Here is a 26,882-nt window from a genome sequence, read left to right on the forward strand (position 1 = left end):
GTGTGATCCATCCCAAACCTTTGGGATTTGTGTGATCCATCCCAAATCTTTGGGATTTGTGTGATCCACCCCAAACCTTTGGGATTTGCACAATCCATCCCAAACCTGTGGAATTTGCACAATCCATCTGAAACTTTTGGGATTTGTGTGATCCACCCCAAACCTTTGGGATTTGCGTGATCCATCCCAAACCTTTGGGATTTGTGTGATGCATCCTCACCCCTAGAGAATTCGCTCAATCAAAACCTTTGGGATTTGTGTGATTCAAACCTATGGAATTTCTGTGGTCAATCCAAGGCTATGGAATTTGTGTGACCCAAACCTATGGAATTTGTGTGATCCACCCCAAACCTTTGGGATTTGCGTGATCCATCCCAAACCTAGGGAATTTGCTCCGTCAAAACCTTTGGGATTTGTGTGATTCAAACCTATGGAATTTGTGTGGTCCATCCCAAAGCTATGGCATTTGTGTGACCCAAACCTGTGGAATTTGTGCGATCCATCCCAAACCTTTGGGATTTGGGTGATCCACCCCAAACCTTTGGGATTTGTGTGATGCACCCCAAACCTGTGATTCCTTGACCTGGGCAATTCCCCTTCCTTCCCTTCCCAGTCCCCAGTGTGACACCAGGGCCGGTGGTGGCAGCTCCTGTCCCCAGGGGAGGAGACCCCAACCCCAAACCCTGCCTGGGCTGTGGCCAGGGCTCTTGGTGTCCCCAAAGTTCTCAGTGACTCTAAAGGGCTCTCCGTGTCCCCAAAGCTGTTGTGACTTGGTGTCCCCAAAGAATTTGATGTCCCCAAAGTGCTTAGTGTCCCTAAAGGGCTTCCAGTGTCCCCAGAGTGCTCTCAGTGTCCCCAAAGCTGTTGTGACTTGGTGTCCCCAAAGTTCTCAGTGTCCCCAAAGTTGTTGTGACTCGGTGTCCCCAAAGGGCTCTCGATGTCCCCAAAGGTGTTGGAACTCAGTGTCCCCAGAGTGCTCTCAGTGTCCCCAAAGTGCTCTCAGTGACTCCAAAGGGCTCAGTGTCCCCAAAGCTCTTGTGACTTGGTGTCCCCAAAGGGCTGTGCCCCCAAAGGGCTCTCGATGTCCCCAAAGGTGTTGGAGCTCAGTGTCCCCAAAGGGGTCTCAGTGTCCCCAAAGTTGTTGTGACTCGGTGTCCCCAAAGGGCTCAGTGTCCCCAAAGGGCTCTGGATGTCCCCAAAGCTGTTGAGGCTCAGTGTCCTCAAAGGGTTTGATGTCCCCAAAGTGCTTGGTGTCCCTAAAGGGCTTCCAGTGTCCCCAGAGTGCTCTCAGTGTCCCCAGAGTGCTCTCAGTGTCCCCAAAGCTCTTGTGACTCAGTGTCCCCAAAGGGCTCAGTGTCCCCAAAGGGCTCTCGATGTCCCCAAAGTTGTTGTGACTTGGTGTCCCCAAAGGGCTCTCAGTGTCCCCAAAGGTGTTGGGGCTCTCAGTGTCCCCAAAGGTGTTGGAACTCAGTGTCCCCAAAGGGCTCAGTGTCCCCAAAGGTGTTGGAGCTCAGTGTCCCCAAAGGGCTCTCAGTGTCCCCAAAGCTGTTGAGGCTCAGTGTCCCCAAAGGGTTTGATGTCCCCAAAGTGCTTGGTGTCCCTAAAGGGCTTCCAGTGTCCCCAGAGTGCTCTCAGTGTCCCCAAAGCTGTTGTGACTTGGTGTCCCCAAAGGGCTCAGTGTCCCCAAAGGTGTTGTGACTCAGTGTCCCCAAAGGGCTCTCAATGTCCCCAAAGGTGTTGGAGCTCAGTGTCCCCAGAGTGCTCTCAGTGTCCCCAAAGCTGTTGTGACTTGGTGTCCCCAAAGGGCTCTCAGTGTCCCCAAAGGTGTTGGGGTTCAGTGTCCCCAAAGGGCTCAGTGTCCCCAAAGCTGTTGTGACTTGGTGTCCCCAAAGTGCTCTCAGTGACTCCAAAGGGCTCTCGGTGTCCCCAAAGCTGTTGAGGCTCAGTGTCCCCAAAGGGTTTGATGTCCCCAAAGTGCTTGGTGTCCCTAAAGGGCTTCCAGTGTCCCCAGAGTGCTCTCAGTGTCCCCAAAGCTGTTGTGACCTGGTGTCCCCAAAGGGCTCAGTGTCCCCAAAGGGCTCTCAGTGTCCCCAAAGGTGTTGGGGCTCAGTGTCCCCAAAGGGCTCAGTGTCCCCAAAGCTTTGCCTTTGCCCAGAGCCCCTACAAGGAAAATCCTTCAATCCCAGCCCCTGGCACTGGGGAAACTGGGCTGGATTGGGATTTTCGGTGCTGGTTTGAGCTTTTTAGGGTTGGTTTGGGATTTTTAGGGCTAGACTGGATCTTTTAGGGTTGGATTGGGATTTTGGGGCTGGTTTGGAGTTTTTCAAGGCTGGTTTGGGACTTTTGAGGCTGGTTTGGGGTTTTTGGAGCTGATTTGTGATTTTCATGGCTGTATTGGAATTTTCAGGGCTGATCGGGATTTTCAGGTCTGGTTTGGGATTTTTCAGGACTGGTTTTGGATTATGCAGGGCTGGTTTGGGATTTTCTGGATTGGTTTGGGATTTTCTGGATTGGTTTGGAATTTTCAGGGCTGGTTTGGATTATGCAGGGCTAGTTTGGGATTTTCAGGGCTGAATTGGGATTTTTAGGGCTGATTTGAGGTTTTCAGGGCCAATTTGTGATTTTTTTGGGCTGTCTTGGCTTTTTTGTGGGTGGATGGGTTTTCCAGAGCCGGTTTGGGATTTTTGGCATGGGTTTGGGTTTTTTGGGGCTGGATTGAGATTTTCAGGGCTGGATTGGAGTTTTTCAAGGCTGGTTTGGGATTTTTGAGGCTGGTTTGAGCTTTTTAGGGTTGGGTTGGATTTTTAGGGCTGGATTGGTTTTTTCTGGGCTGGATTGATATTTTCAGGGCTGGTTTGGGATTTTTAGGGCTGGATTGGGTTTTTCTGGGCTGGATTGATATTTTCAGGGCTGATTTGGGATTTTAAGGGCTGGTTTTGGGTTTTCAGGGCTGGTTTTGGGTTTTCAGACCTGGTTTGGGATTTTCAGGGCTCGATTGATATTTTAAGAGTTGGTTTGGGATTTTAAGGGCCGGTTTGGGATTTTCAGGCCTGGTTTGGGATTTTCAGGCCTGGTTTGGATTCTGCAGGGCTAGTTTGGGATTTTCAGGGCTGATTTGGGATTCTTGGGACTGGTTTGGGATTTTCTGGACTAGTTTGCAATTTTCTGTGCTGGCTTGGGATTTTCATGGCTGGATTGGGTTTTTCTAGATTGGTTTGGGATTTTTGGGGCCAGTTTGGGGTTTTTGGGACCACTCCCTGTGCCCACACATCCCTGGCAGTGACAGCCACAACCAGACATGGCAGCAATTAAGAACTGAGCGCCTCTCGCAGCAATCCCGGAGCTAAGGAACCACCATGGTCCAGTGCCTCAAAAATCCCCATTAGCCCACGCCACTTATGGCCATAAAATTCCTCGTTTTCTGCTTTTCATCGGCCTCACCCCGGAATCTTCGTTTTGCTTTATTTCTACATTTGCACTCCAACAATGGCAATCAGCCCGTGCCCAGAGTGTTGCAAATCAGAAATTTGTCCACATTTTTTCCACCACCTTCCCGGGCGAAGGCGCCTTTTTCCCTGGGAACGGCCGGGAGCGGGCGGGGGAAGGGGCCCGAGATTGATCGGGGCCCTTGGAAGTCACCGGGATCGGGGCAGGGAGAGGGAGAACAGTGGGAATTCCGCCCTGGAAAGGCAGCTTGTGGTGGCAGGAGCTCCTGGGGGAAGTGTGGAGCCTTCAGGGAGTTTTCCTGAATTTTTGGGGTTTTTTGGGGGGGTTTGTTTTGGTTTAAAGCGGCCTGTACTGGTTAAACTGGGAGAAAGAAATGCTGGGAGAAAGAGCTCAGTGTGGAGTGAGGAGAAGATCTGAAGAGGTTTTGTTCTGTCCCTCACAGCCTGAGAGAAGGTTTTGGGTTTGGGGTTTTGGGGTTTTGGGGTTTGGGGTTTTGGGTTTTTGGATTTTGGGGTTTGGGTTTTGGGGTTTTGGCAGTTGAGTGCTGCTTTCCTCAGATTTGGGGGGAAAAATCCAGGCCTGGGCTGTCTGCAGAGCTGGGGCAGCTCTCTTCACGTCCATGCTGTACACCACGTGGGCTGTCCTTGTGGCAGTTTGGATCACCCCACAAATCTGGGCCCAGGCTGTCTGCAGAGCTCCAGTTCATGTCCAGTGCTGTGACACCACCTGGGCTGTCCTTGTGGGGACAATTTTGGGGATCAGCCCCACAAATCTGGGCCCAGGCTCTCTGCAGAGCTCCCAGTTCACGTCCCAGTGCTGTGACACCACCTGGGCTGTCCTTGTGGGGACAATTTTGGGGATCAGCCCCACAAATCAATCCCAGGCTGTCTGCAGAGCTGGGGACAGCTCCCATTTCCTGTCCCAGTGCTGTGACACCACTTGGGCTGTTCCTGTGGGGACAGTTTTGGGCATCAGCCCTTAAATCAGCTCCAGGCTCTCTGCAGAGCTGGGGACAGCCCTCAGTCCATGTGACACTGCCTGGGCTGTCCCTGTGGGGATGATTTTGGGGATCAGCCCCATAAATCAGCTCCAGGCTCTCTGCAGAGCTGGGGACAGCCCTCAGTTCGTGTGACACTGCCTGGGCTGTCCCTGTGGGGATGATTTTGGGGATCAGCCCCATGAATCAGCTCCAGGCTCTCTGCAGAGCTCCCAGTTCATATCCCAGTTCATGTGACACCGCCTGGGCTGTCCCTGTGGGGACAATTTTGGGGCCAAGCTGTCCTGGGGCACCCAGAGCCCTTTCCAGGACCTCAGGGCTGAACAGCTCATCCCAAATTCAATTCCAGCCCCACTTCTCCCATTGGGCTCATCCCTGAGCCGGTCCCACGGGGCCATCCTGGCGTGTCCCCAAGCCAGGGCCAGCTGGAGCAGGGACAGCCACCCCCGGTGACCTCTGAGCCCAGCTCTGAGCACAGCCTCGTGCTCCGAGCTTTGTTGGAATCCAAACAAATAGGAGCAGGGAGAAGAGGAAAAAAAAATAAAATAAAAAAAGGAGATTTTTAGGACTTAGCTGAGGCCTGTCCGGATTTCCCTCTCTGGCATTTGGACACTGGAGAATGAAGTGCTGGGATTTAAAGAGGAAAATTCCTGCTGGCAGGAGCAGCGTGGTGTGGCTGCGGGGGCAGGGGTGACCTCCTAAGGGCTCATCCTGAGGGGTTTTCATTCCTAAGGGGTTTTTTACTTCTAAGGGGTTTTTATTCCTTAGGGATTTTTATTCCTAAGGGGTTTTTTACTTCTAAGGGGTTTTTATTCCTGAGGGGTTTTTATTCCTTAGTTTAAGTCTGAAGGGGTTTTTATTCCTAAGGGGCTTTTATCCCTTCCCTTCCCTTCCCTTCCCCTTCCCTTCCCTTCCCTTCCCTTCCCTTCCCTTCCCTTCCCTCCCTTCCCTTCCCTTCCCTTCCCTTCCCTTCCCTTTCCCCTTCCCTTCCCTTCCCTTCCCTTCCCTTCCCTTCCCTTCCCTTCCCTTCCCTTCCCTTCCCTTCCCTTCCCTTCCCTCCCTTCCCAAACCTTCCCTCCCTTCCCTTCCAAACCTTCCCCTTCCCCTTCCCATTCCTTCCCTTCCCTTCCCTTCCCTTCCTTCCCTTCCCTACCTTCCCTTCCACCTTCCCTTCCCAACCTTCCCTTCCCTTCCCAAACCTTCCCTTCAAACCTTCCCTTCTCCCATCCTTCCCCCTTCCCTTCCCATTCCTTCCCTTCCTTTCCCTTCCCTTCCTTCCCTTCCCTCTTCTTCCCTTCCCTTTCCCTTCCTTCCCTTTTCCCTTCCCTTCCCTTTTCCTCCCTTCCCTTCCCTCCCATCTTCTTCCCTCCCTTCCTTCCCTTCCCTTCCCTTCCCTTCCCTTCCCTTCCCCTCTTTTCCCTTCCTCTTCCCTTCCACTTCCTTCACCTTCTTCCACATTTCCCACTTCCCATAACTTCCCCTTCCCCTTCCCACTTCCACCTTCCCAACTATCCACTTCCTATCCACTTCCCTTCCCTTCCCTTCCCTCCTTCCCATTCCTTCTTCCTTCCTTCCCTAACTCCAACTTCCCAACCTTCCACACCTTCTTCCATAACCTTCCAAACCTTCCCTTCCCTTCCCTTCCCTTCCCTATCCCTTCCCTTCCCTTCCCTTCCCTTCCTCCTTCCCTTCCCTTCCTTCCTTCCCTTCCCATCCTTCCCTTCCCTTCCTTCCCTTCCCTATCCCTTCCTTCCCTTCCCTTCCTTCCCTTCCATTCCTTCATTCCTTTTCCCTTCTTCCCTTCCCTTCCTTCCCCCCTTCTCCAACGCTTCCAAGCCAAACCCTTCTTACAACCTTCTTATCCTCAAATTTTCCTTCCCTCTTCCCAAACCTTCCCAAACCTTTCCTCAAACCTTCCCTCCAAACCTTCCACCTTCCCTTTTTCCCCCCATTTTTCCTCCCTTTTTCCTCCCCATTTTCCCCCTTTTTTCCCCATTTTTCCCCCTTCCCCCTTTTCCCTTTTCCCCCTTTTTCCCCTTTTTTCCCTTTTCCCCATTTTTCCTCCTTTTTCCCCTTTTCCCCCTTTTTTCCCTTTCCCTCTCTTTTCCCCCACTTTTTCCCCTTTTCCTCCTTCCCCCACTTTTTCACCCTTTATTGATCCAGATCAATATTTATTGATCCAGATAAAATTCCCCTTCCCTGCTCCCAACCCCACCATTCCCAAGGCTGTAATTCAGATTTAATAATTCCCATTTTTATTTAACAATTCACATTCATATTTAATAACTCACATTTAGATCCAACAATGCACATTTCTATTTAATAACGGATTAATTAATTATTCATTAATCATTGATATTTATCCCATTTTTCCCGGGTCTGTTCTCCATCTCCTCCATGACTTTGGTATCACATGAATTTTTATAAACCCATAAATCCCAGATATTATTTTTATAGGGATGTTTGTCTTTCCTGGGATTCTCCCCACCTATGTCCAGGTGTGAACCTTGCCAGGAACTCACCTGAATTTCCATTTATTCCAATTTATTTCCATTTATTTCCATTTCCCATTTCTTTGGGACACAATAAATCCCAGCTGGAGCTGTTTCCCCATAAAACTCAAGGAAAGGCTCCAAAAGGGCCAAACCCTTTTTAAGGAGAAACAATTCCATGAGGTAGTGAAGGTCATGAGGAAATCAAGATTTTCCATGGATAAAACCCCATTTTTGGATACAAAAATCAGATTTTTCATTACCTGACAGAGATTATTTTTACATCCTCCCAGATTTGCAGATCCCAGTCTGGAATTTTGCTGGCAGAAAAAATGAAAATTTGGGGCTTTCCCCTCCTCTTTCTGTGCACAAAGATCGTTCCGATCCCAATCCTGGTGTTTCCTTGGATGCTTTTCCAGCCACAAATTCCAACCCCTGCAGAATTTGATCCTAGGGATCAAATATCAGATTTTTATGGGAAAAAAAAACAACTCTTCCAGCTTTTGGCAGCAGCAGCAGCCAGGAATTCCCAGCCCTGGGAAGATCCCCTTGGGCAATCCCAGAGTATCCCAAGTTTCCATTGGGAAGGGATCCAATGGATCCCAGCCTTGGGAGCTGCCAGGGGCAGGATTTGGGATAAAATTGGCCCTTTTTGGTGAGGAAACTCCTCTGGGAAGGCGTCAGCAGAGGGTGACATTGTGCAGGATTGGGGAATATTGGGAAACACCCGGAATGCTGCCAGCAAAACTTGGGAAAATCCAAAGGAGCCTAAAAATCCTGAGGAATGGCCTGAAATTCCAAGGAAGAACGTTGGGTTGTGGGAAAAGGGATTTGGGATAAAAAGGAATTCCTTTCATGAGTTTGCTGTGGGAATGTTTTAGATCTAAACCTCAGTGCTGTGTTAAAAATTCCAGATTTTAGGAATTTTTAAAATATGTAAAACGAGGCCCCTGATCCGACCTTTTCCATGGTTCTGATGGAATTTTGAGGGTTTGGAAGGGGAACTTGGCTGCTGTGGGAACGAAATGGATCCAAGAGCTGTTCCGTGGGAGTGGGAAAGGATAGAAAGGTGGAATTTGGCTTCTTGGAGGGAATTCCCATGGGAATTCTGGGATAATTTATGGATTTATCACAATGAGGATAATTTATGGATTTGTGGTTGTGGTAAACTGGACTGAGCCCGAGTGGGGAGGGTTTGGAGCTGGGTGTTGGAATTTTGATGGATTTCAGGTTCTTTGCCTGTGGATTGGGAACTTCCAGGGTTTCCATGGCTCTGGAATGGCTGGGAATGGAATGGCAGGGAATTCTGTCATTCTCAGAGATTCCCACTCAACCCCAGTAATTCCCAGTAATTCTCAGCCATTCCCAGCCAATTCCCAACCATCTCCAGTCATTCCCAACCATCTCCAGCCATTCCCAGCCATTCCCAACCATCTCCAGTCATTCCCAACCATCTCCAGCCATTCCCAGCCATTCCCAGCCTGTTTCCAGCCCATTTCCAACCATTCCCAGCCATTCCCAGTCACTCCCAACCATCCCCAGGCACTCCCAGCCATTCCCACTCATTCTAAACCATTCCCACTTATTCTCACTCATTCCCAGCCATTCCAGGAGTTTCCTTGGGGTTTCTGACCCTTTTCCCAGCCTTTAGGATCTGCTCTGTTGGTGGTTTAGCTCAGAACAGGTTTGGTGCCATCCCATGATGGTTCCAGAGATGCTGAGTGCCAGACCCAGCTCCTGCCCAGGAGGCTGAGTGTCCACAGGGATCCCAGAGATCCCACCTGGATCCAAGCACAAAATTCCCATCCCTTTGGAGCTGCTGTGGTCCCAGGGTAACCAAAAATTTGATGTCAAGAGCCAATCCTTGGATAGCAAAGTCCCAACTCCTGTGGGACTGAAAGCTTGGGAGATTCCTCCTGGGTGGTGGCCTTGGGGACATCCGTGTCCTCTGTCCTGGGAAACTCTTTCGGAATTTTCTCCTTTTGATGGCCTTGGGGACATCTGTGTCCTGTGTCCTTGGAAACTCCTCCTGGGGGTGGCCTTGGGGACATCTGTGTCCTCTGTTCTGGAAAACTCCTTGGGAGTTTCCTCCTGGCTGGTGGCCTTGGGGACATCTGTATCTTGTGTCCTTGGAAACTCCTGCTGGGGGTGGCCCTGGGGACATCTGTGTCCTCTGTCTTGTGAAACTCCTTGGGAGCTCCTGCCATGGGGACATCCATGTCCTCTGTCCTGGAAAACTCGTTGGGAGTTTCCAACTGGCTGGTGGCCTTGGAGACATCCATGTCCTCTGCCCTGGGAAACTCTTTGGGAATTTCCTCCTGGGTGATGGCCTTGGGGACATCCATGCTCTGTGTCCTTGGGAGTTTCCTCCTGGCTGGTGGCCTTGGGGACATCTGTGTCCTGGGAAACCCCTTGGGAGCTCCAGCCTTGGGGGCATCCATGTCCCATGTCCTAGAAAACTCCTTGGGAGTCTCCTCCTGGGGTGGCCTTGGGGACATCCATGTCCTCTGTCCTGGGAAACTCTTTCGGAATTTTCTCCTTTTGATGGCCTTGGGGACATCTGTGTCCTGTGTCCTTGGAAACTCCTGCTGGGGGTGGCCTTGGGGACATCTGTGTCCTCTGTTCTGGAAAACTCCTTGGGAGTCTCCTCCTGGGGTGGCCTTGGGGACATCCATGTCCTCTGTCCTGGGAAACTCTTTCGGAATTTTCTCCTGTTTGATGGCCTTGGGGACATCTGTGTCCTGTGTCCTTGGAAACTCCTGCTGGGGGTGGCCCTGGGGACATCTGTGTCCTCTGTCTTGTGAAACTCCTTGGGAGCTCCTGCCATGGGGACATCCATGTCCTCTGTCCTGGAAAACTCGTTGGGAGTTTCCAACTGGCTGGTGGCCTTGGAGACATCCATGTCCTCTGCCCTGGGAAACTCTTTGGGAATTTCCTCCTGGGTGATGGCCTTGGGGACATCCATGCTCTGTGTCCTTGGGAGTTTCCTCCTGGCTGGTGGCCTTGGGGACATCTGTGTCCTGGGAAACTCCTTGGGATCCCCAGCCTTGGGGACATCCATGTCCCATGTCCTGGAAAACTCCTTGGAATTTCCTCTTGGGTGGTGGCCTTGCGGACAGGCATGTCCTGTGTCCTGGGAAACTCCTTGGGAGCTCCTGCCATGGGGACATCCATGTCCTGTGTCCTGGAAAACTCCTTGGGAGTTTCCTCTTGAGTGGTGGCCTTGAGGACATCTGTGTCCTGGAAACTCCTGGACGATGGCCTTGGGGACATCCATTCCTGTGTCCTTGGAAACTCCTGCTGGCTGGTGGCCTTGGGGACATCCGTGTCCTGTGTCCTGCAAGCTCCTAGTGGCTGGTGGCCTTGGTAACATCTGTGTCCTGTGTCCTGGAAACTCCTCCTGGATGGTGGCCTTGGGAACAGCTGTGTCCTCCCCTTGCCCAGGACAGCCCAGGGTGGGATTTGTCCCCCTGTCCTTTTGTGGAATTGATGTTCGAGACCTCGAGGGATAAATTGGGGCAATTTCCTGCAGAAATGGGGCTGCAGGGCTGGCCCTGGTGTGAGAGGAGGCTCAGGGTTCCCATGGATGGGCCCCTCCTGCTGTTGTTCCTGCAGAATCCAAGCTGGGAAGGGAATATTTTGTGCCAAAAGCCAGGAAAAATCCCAGGTTCTTTCCTGGTGGTGCTGCACCAGCTCCGTGCCCAAGCACTTGGATGTGGTGGCTGGGAATTCCCTGCTGGGCCTCAGGAACCCAGAGCAGGAGGAATTTGGGATTCCTGCCTTGTCCCCAGCCTGGGAGCTGGCACAGCTGGGCTCTGTCCCCACCTGGGGCTGGGAGCTCCATCCATGAGGAATGGAAGCTCCGTCCTATAAGAAATGTGAGTTCCATCCTATAAGGAATGGGAACTCCATCCCAGGAAGAATGTGAGCTCCATTCCATAAGAAATGTGAGTTCCATTCTACAAGGAACGGGAGCTCCATCCCATGAGGAATGGGAGATCCATCCATGAGCAATGGGAACTCCATCCCATGAGGAATGGGAGCTCCATCCCATGAGGAATGCGAGTTCCATCCCATGAGGAATGGGAGATCCATCCATGAGGAATGGGAACTCCATCCCAGGAGGAAGGGGAGCTCCATCCCATGAGGCAACCTGGCCTTTTCCATGGATGGATACCCATTTTTGGATAAAAAATCTGATTTTTCATCACCTGACCGAGATGATTTTTGGGCAGAGCAGGGTGGGAGTGGTTCCATGGGAGCAGGATGTGATTCTAGGGTTGCTGTTGGGCTCCTGGAGGAGAATCCCAATTCCAGCAGCTGTGGGAGAAGCTGCCACCCCATCCTTTATTCCTTCTGCCCTGGCTGTGATGCCTTTTGGGGCTGCCTAAAAACAGAGCCAGACAAAATGAAGGGAATAAAAAGCAGGTGTATTTATTTATTGAAGGGTCCTCAGGTACATCCCAGGCAGGGGCTACACCCAAAAATGGATCACAGGTCAATCACAGGTTTTCACACTTTTATAACTTTGGTCCATTTGCATATTGGGGGTTAATCCTCCAATTACAGCTTCAGCTAATGAAGTCATTTACCCCAAGTTTGCCTCCCCCAACTCCCTTTTGTTTAATCTCTGGGGGCCTGAAGCAGTGAGGTGTCCTTGTATCACAGACATCTTTTTGAAAAATCCTTTCCTTAGGATTTTTTCTCCTGAGAAGCTCAGAGGCCTCAGGAACAAAATGTAAACAATGATTATCTGCTGCTGTGGAATGCAACAGGTGCATCTGTGATTAATCTCATAAAGTTGTTTGTAATTAATGGCCAATCACAGTCAGCTGGCTTGGACAGAGAGTCCGAGACCGAAACTTTTGTTATCATTCTTTCTTTTGCTATTCTTAGCCAGCCTTCTGATGAAATCCTTTTTTCTTTTCTTTTAGTATAGTTTTAATGTAATATATAATAAAATAATAAATCAGCCTTCTGAAACATGGAGTCAGATCCTCATCTCTTCCCTCATCCTCAAACCCCTGTGACACGGTCACACCCTTGGGTGCCAGGCCTGGAGAGGAATTGCTGTGTCTGCCCCAAACGGGAGAGCAGCAGCTGGCACTGCGTGTGGGGTTTGGAGTTGTACACTAATGAACTGCAGGGTTATATTACAAATTACAAATTGTAAATACAAATAATAAAAAAGATATTAAAGGAATATATGAAATCCTGAGGCAGTGAGGTGTCTTTGACTGCCAAGCCTGGAGAGGAATTGCTGCGCCTGCCCCAAATGTGAGAACAGCAGCTGGCACTGCGTGTGGGGTTTGGAGTTCCGCACTAAAGAACTGCAGGGTCACAAATACACAGAAAATATAAAAATTAAACCCCGAGGCACCGGCTGGTGGCCCCGAGCAGCTCGGGGAGCGCGGTGGGAGCCGCTCCATCCCTCCCCTCGTTCCGCTGCCCTGCCCGGGCCGGCGCCGCCGCATCCCCCGGCCCGACCCCTCCGGGCCTCCCTCCCTCCCTCCCCCCGCGGCATCCCGGGCTCCTTCCCGGGGGTTTTAATATTCAGGCCGTACCTTCCACATGAGCAGTGCTGAAGAGCCGGGTGTCGGGGTTTATTGATATCACCCGGGGCCGCTCGGGGCTGTCAGCTGCACATTCAGCCTCCCGCGACCCCCTAAGGTGCGGGTCCTGGCAGCTCTAAAGGAATCCGCACACAAAAAAAAAAAAATCCCTTTTTTTGTTCTGCCCAAGGTGAGACAATGCGGGCAGGGCCCTGCTCCAGATGACAGCGCTGATAAAGGAGCGCGGCGCAGGGATATCTTCCTTTCTTCGCGCTCCTTCATTCAATCCTTCTTTCTGTCACTCGCATTCTCTCCTCCCTGCGTTTCCCTTTCTTCTCTTTCTTCTGGCGGCCGCGGCAGGGCCGGGCGCGGGGGTTCAATCGCGGGCGAATGTCACAGCCCCGCTGCCGGCGCATCCCGGGGCGTCCCGGGGCTTCCTGACATCAATGGAGAGCTGGGAGCGATTTTTGGGGGGAAAAGCGGGCAGGGGAGGGGGGAAAACGTGGAGAGAAAGAGAGAGGAGGTGGGAGAAACGCGGGAGGGAAAGTGGAGCTTGTGGCGAGGCAGGAGGGGGTGAATATCCACATATAGATACATTTCTATATAAAAATCTATTTCTGTATAAAAATCTATTTATAAATATATAAATATCTAGAAAGTGTATAGAACATTAGTAGTAGGTAAAATTAATACCCAAATCAAAGCTCACAGGGACACAGTGAGCGGGTGGGGGATAAAAAAAATGAGATTTTCCAAAAATCCTCTGTGAGTTTTGCTGCATCCCTGATTTCCCAGCTGGAACATGAGGAGAGGGAAGGGAAGAGGTGGCTTGGGGCCACTGGGATCTGTCCCTGGCATTGGGATTTGTTCATGGCACTGGGATCTCTCCCTGGCAATGGGATCTCTCTCTGGATCAGGGATCTGTGCCTGGCACTGGGATCTTTCCCTGGAATTGGGATCTGTCCCTGGCACTGGGATTTGTGCCTGGGACCAGGATCTGTCCCTGGATTAGGGATCTCTCCCCGGCACTGGGGTCTGGGAAAACATGGAAAACAAGCAGGGCTGGTGTTGAGTTTTCCTCTTCTTTTGTGTTGGAGTTGGGATGAAATGTGTGATTCAGTGTTTCTTGTTTGGATTAAGGTGTTTATCAGTTTTTATCTGTGTTACAGGCTCACAAACTGTGAGTTTGACAGTACTTTAACAAACTAAAAATGGAGCTGTATCTTCTTCTTTATAAGGCTTTTTAAGGATAAATTGTTTCAATAACAAATGGTGCTTAAATTTTTTACTTTTAACTTAGTAACTTGTGCCTTGTAATGTAGATTTTTTAAAATCTAATTACACAATATTACTTAAATTTATGAGGAAGAAGGTGAAGAAGAAGGACTAGTTTTTGTCCTAAAACTTCTATCTTGTTTTATATATATTGCTATAATCCATAACCTTAAACTCTAAGTTTTCTATTATGTGATATTATACACTTTTATTTAAATCGTACACTAATTATCTTAGTTTTAGTATTTCATTTTGGAAGTTTTCTGTATGGGTCAAGGTTACATGCAGTGTTCCTTTGGGGGTCAGCACAGAGAGTCTGAAATTCTCAGATATCAGGGATCCAACAGGCTGGAGCTCAGGGTGGGATCCTAGTGAGTTGGGCACCCCCAGCGTTACCCTGTCCCTGTCCCCTGTCCCTGTCAGGAGTGGCACGAAATTGATGGATCCCAGTGAGCTGGGCATCTCCAGGGTGTCCCTGTCCCTGGCTGGAGCCAAATCCCAGTCCAGGAGTGGCATGGATTGGGTGAAACCCAGCCCCAAACTGAACTGAGCATCTCCACGGTGACCCTGTCCCTGTCCCTGTCCCTGCCCAGGAGTGGCACAGATTGGGTGGATCCTAGCCCCAAACTGGAGCTGAGAATTCCCAGGGTGTCCTTGTTCCTGTCCCTGTCCCTTTCCCTGTCCCTGTCCCTGTCCCTGTCCCTGTCCCTGTCCCTGCCAGGAGTGGCACAGATTGGGTGAATCCCAGCCCCAAAGAGCTGAGCATTCCTGGTGTCCCTGTTCCTGTCCCTGTCCCTGTCCCTGTCCCTGTCCCTGTCAGCAGTGGCATGGATTGGGTGAATCCCAGCCCCAAAGAGCTGAGCATTCCTGGTGTCCTTGTTCCTGTTCCTGTCCCTTTCCCTGTCCCTGTCCCTTTCCCTGTCCCTGTCCCTGTTCCTGCCAGGAGTGGCACAGATTGGGTGAATCCCAGCCCCAAAGAGCTGAGCATTCCTGGTGTCCCTGTTCCTGTCCCTGTCCCTTTCCCTGTCCCTGTTCCTGCCAGGAGTGGCACTGATTGATGGATCCCAGCCCCAGACTGGAGGTGAGCATCTCCAGGGTGTTCCTGTCCCTGTCCCTGTCCCTGTCCCTGTCCCTGCCAGGAGTGGCACTGATTGATGGATCCCAGCCCCAGACTGGAGGTGAGCATCTCCAGGGTGTTCCTGTCCCTGTCCCTGTCCCTGTCAGCAGTGGCATGGATTGGGTGAATCCCAGCCCCAAACTGGGGCTGAGGATGAGGAGGAGCAGCCAGGCCCAGCCCACGGAGCTGCCCCAGGGCCCAGAGGAGCCGTGGGGACAAACATGGACAGGGAATGTCCCCTCTGGTCCTTCCCACCAATGTCCCAACCCCCCGGTGCCACAGCCATGCTGGTCCCCTGGTGCCTGGCAGTGTCCCCTGCAGGCTGGGATCAGGGCTGGGATCAGATCCCTGTAAATCCAGCAGTTATCCAGGATCAGATCCCTGTAAATCCAGGGATTGTCTGAGATCAGATCTCTGTAAATCCAGAAATTGTCTGGGATCAGATCCCTGTAAATCTAGGGATTGTCTGGGATCCCTACCCTGTAAATCCAGGAATTCCCTCTAATCAGATCCCTGTAAATCTAGGGATTGTCTGGGATGGGATCCCTGTAAATCCAGGGATTGTCTGAGATTGGATCCCTGTAAATCCAGGAATTCCCTAGGATCAGATCCCTGTAAATCCAGGAATTCTCTGGGATGGGATCCCTGTAAATCCAAGGGTTATCTGGAATCAGTTCTCCCATCCCTGCTGCCCTACCCTGTAAATCCAAGGATTCTCCAGGATCAGATCCCTGTAAATCCAGGGGTTATCTGGGATGGGATCCCTGTAAATCCAGGGGTTATTCAGGATCAGATCTCCCATCTCTGCTGCTTTACCATGTAAATCCAGGGATTCTCTGGGATCACATCCCTGTAAATCCAGGGATTCTCTGGTATCACATCCCTGTAAATCCAGGGGTTATCTGGGATCACATCCCTGTAAATTCAGAGATTCTCTGGGATCAGATCCTTGTAAATCCAGGGATTCTTTGTAATTAGATCCCTGTAAATCCAGGGGTTATTCAGGATGAGATCTCCCATCTCTGCTGCCCTTCCCTGTAAATCCAAGGATCCTCCGGGATCAGATCCCTGTAAATCCAGGGATTCTCCGGGATCACATCCCTGTAAATTCAGGGATTCTCTGGGATTGGATCTCTGTAAATCCAGGGATTATCCAGGATCAGATCAGATCCGATCCCTGTAAACCCAGATACATCTTGGGCAGTCAGAAGCCTCCAGGTCTACACCCAAAATGGACAATGGGAACGAGTTTTTTAGAAAATTATAGATTTTTATCCCCATTTGCATATCAGGGGTTAATGCTCCAATTACAGCTGCAGGTGATGAAGTCATTTGCCCCAAGTTTGCTGCCCCCCAACTCATTTTGTTTGTACTTTTGGGCCCTGAGGCTGGAGGGTGTCCTTGAGTTTCAGGCCCAGAGGAATTGTTGTGTCTGAATAAAACAGGAGAGCAGCAGCTGAGAGAACAGGCTGTGGGGTTTGGAGCTCTACACTGAGGCAGTGCAGGGGCTGAAAAATAGAAAAGTTAAATCCTAAAGCATTGCTCTTCTTCCCTCTGTGAAAACCACGTTCACTCTCCTGTGAAAGTGTAAAAAGTTTAATAAAGGACAACAGGAGACAAGCACCACAGAGCAAAGGCTATTACAACTGCACTGTTATCTTCAGGGATACTCTTTAAATAATTTTTCTATTACATCAGTCTGTTGTATTTTCATAGACATTTATGCAGAGTCAACTTTTTCTCTAAACCAGTTTATATGTTTTAAGAACAGTTTAGCCTGGCTCCTCCTTGGGTCAGGTTTTTAGAGCATGGGTATTCCTTGGTTGTGGTTTTAGTCATTTTTTAGTAATTTTTTATCATCTCCTGGTTTTGGGTCTTGGTCCTCACTGTTTTTAGATGGTGAGTGTTGATAGTTGGCAGATCTGTACAGGTGTCTTCCTCTTGTGTTCATTGGATGTTGTCCCATCCAAGCAGGCATTTAAACATGAATATATATAAAACACAATATAAACACAATATTTAAACACAAAACAATCGTTTACTACTATGTTTAAGCTTAATTAACATCAGAAACAAAAACCATATTCTTTATAACAAAGTTACTTTAACACTATGCATATAAAATTGACTTTAATATTTCGAAAAGCCAAGAATATCATATGATCTAATACATTCACATATTATAATATATAATATATTCATACACAGTATAATCATATATATTAATATATTACCATATATTATAAAATATAATATATTTTATATCATTATATAAATAATAGAATTAGAAAGAATATATTATATAATTTCATATTATAGAAGTAATAGAACCATCAATACTACATATAAACAATATTGTATTTTTAATATAATTATATATTATAATTATATATAATATAATTTTTATTTATAATATATAAATAATATAATATAATATATAAATAATATAATGTAATGTAATGTAATGTAATATAATATAATATAATAGAATATAATGGAATATAATATAATATAATATAATATAATATAATATAATATAATAATGATATATCTATTTATATAATATATAAATAATAGAATTTTATATATATATATTTACATATATATAAATTAAATATCTATTGTATAATATGTATTACATTATAAAATATGATATCTATAACACCTCCCTCTGTCCGGGCTGGATCCTGCGCCTGCCATAGGCACGAGGCCATGAATATTGAAGTGCCAGAGGGGCCTTTTATGGAGCCCACAGATGTGCCGGGACTCGGGGCCGGCCCCATCACCTCGGGCCGCTTGAAAAGGCCGAACAAAAGCCCCGAGAGCGAGGGCGAGGGGCGGAGGGGGCAGGGAGGCGAGGAGCAGGAAAAAGTTGAAAGCGAAGAAAAGAGGGCTGGAGTTGATGGATATTCCATCTGTTTGTGGCCAGGGCATTCACAAAGGACGTGGCTCCCTGTCTGCCCTCCCTCCCTCCCTCCCTCCCTCCTGGGCTGCCGCCGAACGGTCGGGATGGGTCGGGTTTGTTCCCCTCTGGAAGGAGAGGAAAGTTTTGGGGTTCGTGATGGGTGTGGGGACAGGGCAGTGGGGCAGAGCCTCAGGATCAGCCTTGTGGATCTCACTGTTCTCTGGGATCTCATCTGGGATCGGATCAGCTTGACCTGCGTTCCACAGTCCATTAGGATCAATCAGCCCTGGATCGCGGTTCCCACAGGGATTCTCTGGGATCGGATCAGCCTCATGGATCCCGCTGTTCCCACAGGATCCCATTTAGGATCAGATCAGCCCCATGGATCCCGCTGTTCCCACAGGGATTCTCTGGGATCACATCAGCCCTGTGGATCCTGCTGTTCCCACAGGGATTCTCTGGGATCAGATCAGCCCTGTGGATCCCACTATTCCCACATGGAGCCTCTGGGATCCCACCTGGGATCCGATCACCCCCATGGATCCTGCTGTTCCCACAGGGATCCTCTGGGATCCCATTTGGGATCAGATTAGCCCCATGGATCCCACTGTTCTCACAGGGATCCTCTGGGATCTGGTATGGGATCAGATCAGCCCTGTGGATCCCAAATTGAACCTTTAACCAAAGGAAAATTCTGTCTGAAATATTTTTATATCTTTATTGGATGTTATCTTATCTAAGCAGGTATTTTAATATACTTATATTAAAGTATATATATAAACTAAGCTATTTCATTAAGCTTAATTAACAAGAGAAATAAAAACGATGTCTTTACAACAAAGTCACTTCAACACTACACATATAAAATCCATTTTAATATTTGTGAAAAGCCAATATTATAATATGTATCTACCACAGTGCTGGGAACAAAAAAATCACAGCAGGACAATTCTGCGCTGCCTTTTTGGGCTCCTCGAGGCCCCGTTTGCACCTGGATGGGGTCGGTTTGCTCCTGCCCTGGAAAGAGAAGCTGGGAAGGCCGGGAGAGCTCCAATTCCAGCTTCTGGAGCTGCTGGTGGCAGGCCCAGCTCAGGAGAGGATAAATCTCACTGATCCTGGCCCAATCCATGCCCTCCTGGGGCAGCCCAAAGCTCGGGCTGTGCCCTCCCACCTCTCCAACCCCACAGGCACAGCTTGGGATGGTGGATCCAGGGATCCCTGCATGCCTGAATCCCAAAGATTCCTCCTTCCTGCCCCACAGGCGAGGCCCAGGGCAGGATCTTGGCTGTAATCATGGGATGGGATGGGCTGGGTTGTGTTAGGTTGTGTCGCGTTGGGTTGGGTTGTGTTGAGTTGAGTTGGATTGGCTTGGGTTGAGTTGGGTTGGGTTGCATTGGGTTGAGCTGCGTTGGGTTGAGTTGGGTTGGGTTGGGTTTGGTTGAGTTGAGTTGAGTTGAGTTGAGTTGAGTTGAGTTGAGTTGGACTGGGCTGGGTTGAGTCGGGTTGAGTTGAGTTGAATTGAGTTGGGCTAGGTTGGTCTGGCTTGGCTTGGCTTAACTTGGGTTGGCTTGACTTGTGTTGGTTTGGGACTAGCTTAAAATGGATCCAGCTCCATCCTCCTGCCATGGGCAGTGACTCCTTCCACCATCCCAGGCTGATCTCAGCCCTGCCCAGCCTGGCCTTGGGCACTGCCAGGGATCCAGGGGCAGCCACAGCTGCTCTGGGCACCCTGTGCCAGGGCCTGCCAACCCTCACAGCCAAGAATTCCTTCCCAATATCCCACCTAAATCCCTCTGTGGCAGGGGAATTTGCTGCAGCTAAGTGAAGCACAAGAGGTGCAGCCACAGCCCTGCCAACCCCAATCCCACTCCATCCCTAATCCCACTCCATCTTCAATGCCACTTCATCCCCAATGCCACTCTGTCCCCAGTCCCACTCCCTCCCCTGTACCATTTTATCCCCAATCCTGCTACCTCCCCAATCCTGCTCTGTCCGCAGTCCTGCTCCCTCCCTAATCCCACTTCATCCCCCAATCCCATTTTGTCCCCAGTCCCACTCCATCCCCTGTTCCACTTTGCCCTCAATCCCGTTCCATCCCCAATTCCCCTCCTTCCCCAATCCCACTTTGTCCCCAGTCCCACTACATCCCCAGTCCTGCTCCCTCTCCAATCCCATTTTGTCCCCAATCCCACTCTGTCCCCAGTCCCACTCTGTCCCCAATCCCATTTTGTTCCCAATCCCATTCTGTCCCCAATCCCATTTTGTCCCCAATCCCACTCTGTCCCCAGTCCCACTCTGTCCCCAATCCCATTTTGTTCCCAATCCCATTTTGTTCCCAATCCCATTCCCTCCCCAATCCCATTTTGTCCCCAATCCCATTTTGTTCCCAATCCCATTTTGTCCCCAATCCCATTTCATCCCCAATCCCATTCCCTCCCCAATCCTGCTCCCTCCCCAATCCCATTTTGTCCCCAGTGCCGCTCCCTCTCCAATCCCAATCCTGCTCCCTCCCCACCTCTCCCAGCTCATTTTTAGGGCAGCACAGCTGGCAGGGACAGGGAGGGGAGGGCAGGGCCGGGGCTGGCGAGCAGCCCCCGCTCCCCTCGCCCCATCCCCGTAATGAATGCGCCCCCACGCCCGGCGCTGCCATCCCGCTCCCCGCACCGGCTGCGGCTCCTTGTGGAGCATCCCGGGCTCAGGCTGAGCCTGGAGGGCCTCGCTGGGGCCGGCTGCTCCTAATCCTGCTGATTAATTTAACTCCGGCTGGGCCAAGAGGAGCCCAGGAGCTGCGGCTGGAGAGGAGGGAGGCGGAGGAGACTGGAATGGGGACGGGGACACGGCCAGCGCCGACTGCAGACGGCTTTTCCTGGTGCCCTCATGCAGTTCCAGCCTTCTCCTGCCCCTTCCAAGCCCCACAAAGGGCTCCTGCTCGTTCCTCCCCAAGTTGAACCCAGGCTTTCCTCAGGAATGGAGTTTGGGGCTGTAATTCCCACATTTCCTCACGCTGAATGAGCCCCGGGACAAGGCCAGACTTCCCTTTGTCGTCTTTCCCCGGCTGCTCCAAGGGGATTTATTCCCGTTCCCAGCTCTTCCTGAAGGTGCAGGACTCGGCAGTGCCCCACACAAACCCTCAGCAGGTCCCTCCACAGGGCCACTGCTCCCCTTGGCTCCCCAAAATTGTCCAGACATTGGAATATCCCCCTCGGAGCAGCGGGAAGAGCTTCCCACTGCATCCCAGGATGAAGCCTCTGCCTTTTTATTCCTGAAATTACCATTTCTTTCGAAAAGCAAAGAGATTTGGGCAGTTTGGGCTTTTCATTCTGAGCTGCAGAGCAGTTACTCTGAAAAACAGATGAAAAAACAATGGAATTATTCCTAAAAAACCCAAATACAGCAGGATGAGTGTCAGTCCTGTAACCCACATGCTTCTCTCCTGGCATTCCCTTCTCTCCTGGCTTTCCCTTCTCTTCTGGTTTTCACTTTTCCCTTTGGTTTTCTCCTTTGTTTTCCCTTTTGTCTTCAGTTTTCCCTTTTCAGATTTCCCTTTTCAGTTTTCTCTTTTCCCTCCAGTTTTTCCTTTTCTTTTAACTTTTCCTTTTTCTCTTCATTTTTCCCTTTTCAGTTTCCCCCTTTCCCTTGTTTTCCCTTTTCTCTTCAGTTTTCACTTTTGTTTTCCCTCTTCTCTTCAGTTTTCCCTTTTCCCTTCAGTTTTCCCTTTTCAGTTTTCCCTTTCCCCTCAGTTTTCCCTTTTCCCTTCAGTTTTCCCTTTTGTTTTCCCTTTTCTCTTCAGTTTTCCCTTCTCTCTTCAGTTTTCCCTCTTCTCTTCAGTTTTCCCTTCTCTCTTCAGTTTTCCCTTTTCCCTTCAGTTTTCCCTTTGTTTCCTTTTCAGTTTTCCCTTTTCTCTTCAGTTTTACCTTCTCTCTTCAGTTTTCCCTCTTCTCTTCAGTTTTCCCTTTTCTCTTCAGTTTTCCCTTTTGTTTTCCCTTTTCAGTTTCCCCCTTTCCCTTGTTTTCCCTTTCCTCTTCAGTTTCCCTTTGTTTTCCTTTCCTCAGTTATCTTTTCCCTGCTTGTCCTGTGGAGTTTCCCTCCGCCACCCAGCCTGATTTCCCAGTCAATCTTCCCGGGATGGAGCTCCCTGGGACTGCCCGGGCCCCCCTTCCACCTTCATCCTCACCCAGAGAGCGCTGGAAATTTCTGCACCTTCCCCTTTGCAGGCTGAGCAAGGCTAAAACACCACCAGGGCATTCCTGAAGCAAAAATCTCTGGAAATTTGGATGAAAAATTTGGGTGAAAAATTTGGGTGAAAAATTTGGGTGGAAAATTCGGGTGTCCCTCTGCTCCTGCTGCTGGCAGCCACTGCTCACACAGGGATGGGTTGGGAAAAATGAAGGGTTTGAGTTTGGGGTGAATCCTCAGCTTGGGATTCTCCACAGCTTTGGAGAATCCAAAAGAGAATCTGAAAAAATTCCTTCGCCCAGGATTTTTCTCCTGGGAAGCTGAGAAGCCTCAGAGAAAAGGAAAACAATTTTTATCTCATTTGCTTCTCCTCTGTTTTGCTCATGTGGAATGTGTTTGGAGATTGTTTACCCACAGGTGATTGTTCCATTGGATTCTGAATCCAGTGAAATATTCCTGTTTCATTGGATTCTGGTGTGAGCTGTTTTCACTCTTTGGTCAATGAGTGTCAAGCCGTGTGAGGACTCTGGAAAGAGTCACGAGTTTTCATTATTATCTTTATATATATATATATATATATATATATATATATATATCCTTTCTGTATTCTTTAGTTAGTATGGTTACTGTAGAATTCTTTAATATAATATAGCATTATAAAGTAATAAATTACCTTTCTGAGAATATGAATAATGAATGAATTAGCTTTCTGAGAACATGGAGTTAGATGCACCATTCCTGCCTTCGTCATGGCAGGAATGGTTTTGTATTTTTTGGTATATTGTATTATTTTGTATTATTTTGTATTATTTTGTATCTTGTATTTGCATTCCCTGCAAATACAATACAGGAGCTTTGGGGAGAACGTGGGAATGGATTGTCCTGGATATTGCAGCTGGTTGGGAATGGGAGCGACCTGTGGGGCTGGGAGCTGAGGGAGCTGCTCGTGGGGCGTGCTGGATGTGCCGGGATCCCATCCCAGCTGGAAAACATTCCCTGTCCTTCCCCACATCCCTGCCTGACAGCAGCAGCTGCTCGGGCTGGGAGCAGCTGTTCCCAGCCATTCCCTGGGAGTTTTCCTCGGTTCCAGCTTTGAGGTCGGGCTCTTGGAGCCGGGCACTTGGCACCGGGAGCTGTGGCTGCTGTTCCCAGCCCTTCCCGGCCCCCGGGGTCACTGGGGTGGGGGGTGGCTCCTGCTGGCTCTGGCACGGCTGGAAAATGGGGATAGCGCCTGGCAGGAGACGTTGGGAAGCTTGGGAATGGATGGAGAGGCTGATCCTGACCTTGGTATCGGTTATCTCGGCCCTTTTCACCCCAGAATCAGCACCACGGTGACAATCCTCTCCCAAAACCTCATGGACAAATCAGGGATCCTTTAGCAAGAGCTGGGTGGGGACAGTGGATATTTTTGCTCCTGACAAAGGAGGAAATGACAAGGAGGACTCCATCTTGTCAGAAGGCTAATTAATAACTTTATTACACAATATTATTCTATATTATATTACACTATATTACATTACATGTAAACTGAATCTGCCAAGAACTCAACTCTGCACGCAACTGCTCTGAATCTCACGACTCTCAGCCAACAGTCCCAACTCACACACACCTGGATTCAATTGATCAGTGAATCAAAATATTCACCCAGAATCCAGTTATCAATTCCCTTCAGGTAATTGATCAATTCCCTTCAGGTAAACAATCTTCCACAATGTTTGTACACAATTCCACTTGTGAACAGACACAGGAGCAGTAAATAAGAATTATTTTTCCTTTATCTGAGGTTCAGACAATGTGGAACCCAGAAATATTCTTGGGAAGAATTGTGCCTTGCTTTTCTCTATGAAGAGAAAAGTGGCAACAATGAGGTTTCCCTTCCCAGGTGGAATTTGGCCCAGATCCTTTCCTGGGTGGTTTTTGCTGCCCCTGGGAGCTCTGGATCCCAGGAGTGGGATGGGAGGAGCAGCCAAGCTCCTTCAGGATGGAGCAGCTCCACGGAGGAGCTTCAGGGAACGTGCTGGAGCTTTCCAGATGTGCCTTTGCTCCTCCAAGGCCCAGATGTGCGGGCTCCTACCTGCCCCGCATCATCTGGGGCCCAGATGTGCAGCCCTGCTGTCCTCAAGCACAGATGTTCCTTCTCCTGGAGACCCCAGAGCTTCCCTAGAAGTGGCCAAATCCCAAAAATCTCGTTTAGAAACAAATTCTGGCCACGTGTGGGAGAACTTGGAATTTTTTAGGATTTTTTCTTTAGTATTTTTAAAACATGGGACAGTTTCTGCCCCTCTGAAGCCATCAGGGAATTTCTCACTGATTTTGGGGGAAGAAATTCAGAAGTTGAAGGGGTTGGATCTAAAAGCTGAACATGTTTAAGGCATTTAATGGGATGGAGGGAAAGGAGGGAAAACCTCTCCAAGGGATGTTTTTTCCTCCAAAAACAACCCCTGGAGCAGAGCTCCCCTGCATCCAGCACCTTCTCCGAGGTCCCACAAGCCCCGGGACATAAAAGGAATTTTGTCAGGAATGCAGAGGCTTTTTGTGGTGATCTCAGTACAAACGAGGCGGCCCCGGGGGGATCTGAGCCTCCCAAACCCCCCAGCAGCTGTCGGCAGCCACAGCTGCAGCTCCCAGCGCTGCCAAGAAGAAAAGCAGATTTTTGGGTGATGATAATATAGGAGCCGAACAAAAAAGGGGGAAAAAACCAGGCTGGAAAACACGGTTAGAGACTTCAGGGAACTTTACGGTCAAGCAGAGCTTATGTAAGCCCTGCTTTAATCCTAAATTAGCAAAGGTTCGCCTGGAAGAAAAAGGGACTTTGCTGTGAGCACGATTTGGTTCTGGCTCTCAGCGAGGCTGGGTGGTTCCTGTGGAAAACAACAGCCAGGCTCGGGAAGGGAAAAAAATCAATTAATGCAGTGAATCCTCTGTTTTACTGGGAAAGAAGGAAGAGGTGGCAGGGCCAGAGCTGTCCCCAGCTCGGAGGTTTCCTGTGTCACATTGTCCCTTCTTTGCTTCCATGGACTGGGGGCACATTTTGTGGCTTGTGACCGTGTTCACAGGGGTCTGAGGATGAGGGAAGAGATGAGGATCTGACTCCATGTTTCAGAAGGCTTGATTTATTATTTTATGATATATATTATATTAAAACTATACTAAAAGAATAGAAGAAAGGATTTCATCAGAAAGCTGGCTAAGAATAGAAAAAGAAAGAATGATAACAAAAGTTTGTGGCTCGGCTTTCTGTCCGAGCCAGCTGGGCTGTGATTGGCCATTAATTGCAAACATCTAACGAGGGTTAATCAAAGATTTACTTGTTGCATTCCACAGCAGCAGATAATCATTGTTTACATTTTGTTCCTGAGGCCTCTCAGCTTCTCAGGAGGAAAAATCTTAAGGATTTTCCATAAAAGATGTCTGTGACAGTGGCCTGGCTGAGACCCTCCAAAATCAACATCTGCACCCCTCAGGGAACCCATAACCCCCACATGGAACATCTCTGGAGCTCGGGATTGCTCCAGGAGAGACAACATTGGAGTTCCAGCTCCTCCAAAAGCTGCTGAGGACCTGGGGGATATCCATGGGGGGCTTTCTGCTTGATCTCCAACCAAAAATGGGGCAAAACTGGGTTTATTTATTCCAGCTGGGTTCACCAGAGCCTCAGGAGTGCCTGGTGCTGGGATCAAGACAGGGAGAAGGGAAAGGGAAAGGTCTAGGTGGAGGAATAAATGATTGATTAAACATTGGGAAAGGACTGGATGGTGCCTGAATTCCGTAGGAAATTTGGGAGCTGAAGAGCTGAGTTGTCTCCTGTGGACAGCCCAAATTCCAGGAAAGCTGAGCTGGAAGGGTTTTTCCCATCTGTAAAAACCCCCAGTTGTTCCTCTTTCTTTTCCTTCCTCAGTTTTAAAAACTGAAATCTTCAAGCCAATCCTTGATAAAACACAGGAGGAAATTGGGCAGCACAGAATTTGTTGACGGCATTTCAGTTCTTGCCTTTTTCGGGGCAAAATGGGCAACTCTGAAAGAGGAATTTCCAGGGAAAAATGGAAATTCCTTGAAATAAGCCAAACACTGACAGTTCTTTTCTCTGTAACAGTTTGAATCAGGGACTATGGGTTCCCCTTTTCCTGTGAGAAGTTTTGATTTCCCAAGGTTTTCTTTGCAATGTGGGGGAAAATTAAGGTAGTAAATTCCATAAACAGCATAAAAGGAGTGGATGTTCTGTCCATGGGACGGAGAAACTGGAAATTCCTCATCCCTGGGAGTGCCCAAGGCCAGGCTGGACAGGGCTTGGAACAACCTGGGATAGTGGAAGGTGTCCCTATGGACTGGGTGGAATGGGATGGGATGTAGGGTCCCTCCCAGCCCAAACCAGTCTGGGATTCCAGGTTTGTCATGGCTGTGGAATTGAGGGACTGGGATTCCAGGATTCCCATGGCTGTGGGGACAGGGACTGGAATTCCAGAATTCCCATAGCTGTGGCGTTCCAGGATTCCCGTGGCTGTGGAGACAGGGACTGGGATTCCAGGGTTCCCATGGCTGCGGGATTGAGGGACTGGGATTCCAGGATTGTCATGGCTGTGAGGACAGGGACTGGGATTCCAGAATTCCCATAGCTGTGGGGTTCCAGGATTCCCATGGCTGAGGAATTGAGGTACTGGGATTCCAGGATTCCCATGGCTGTGGAAACAGGGACTGGGATTCCAGGATTCCCATGGCTGTGGCATTGAGGGACTGGGATTCCAGGGTTCCCATGGCTGTGGGATTGAGGGACTGGGATTCCAGGATTCCCATGGCTGTGGGGACAGGGACTGGGATTCCAGGATTGCCATGGCTGTGGCATTGAGGGACTGGGATTCCAGGATTCCCATGGCTGTGGCATTGAGGGACTGGGATTCCAGAACTCCCATAGCTGTGGTGTTCC

General features: G+C 49.5%; 1 protein-coding gene across 7 annotated transcripts in view; it reads left to right on the forward strand.

Annotated features, from left to right (window-relative positions):
* PAX7 (paired box 7) overlaps positions 1 to 26,882 on the forward strand; it is a 148,994-nt gene that overhangs the window by 33,350 nt on the left and 88,762 nt on the right. The window lies entirely within an intron of this gene.

Source organism: Zonotrichia leucophrys, chromosome 21 (genome assembly GCF_028769735.1).
Source record: "Zonotrichia leucophrys gambelii isolate GWCS_2022_RI chromosome 21, RI_Zleu_2.0, whole genome shotgun sequence".
In the NCBI taxonomy this organism is placed as follows: domain Eukaryota; kingdom Metazoa; phylum Chordata; class Aves; order Passeriformes; family Passerellidae; genus Zonotrichia; species Zonotrichia leucophrys.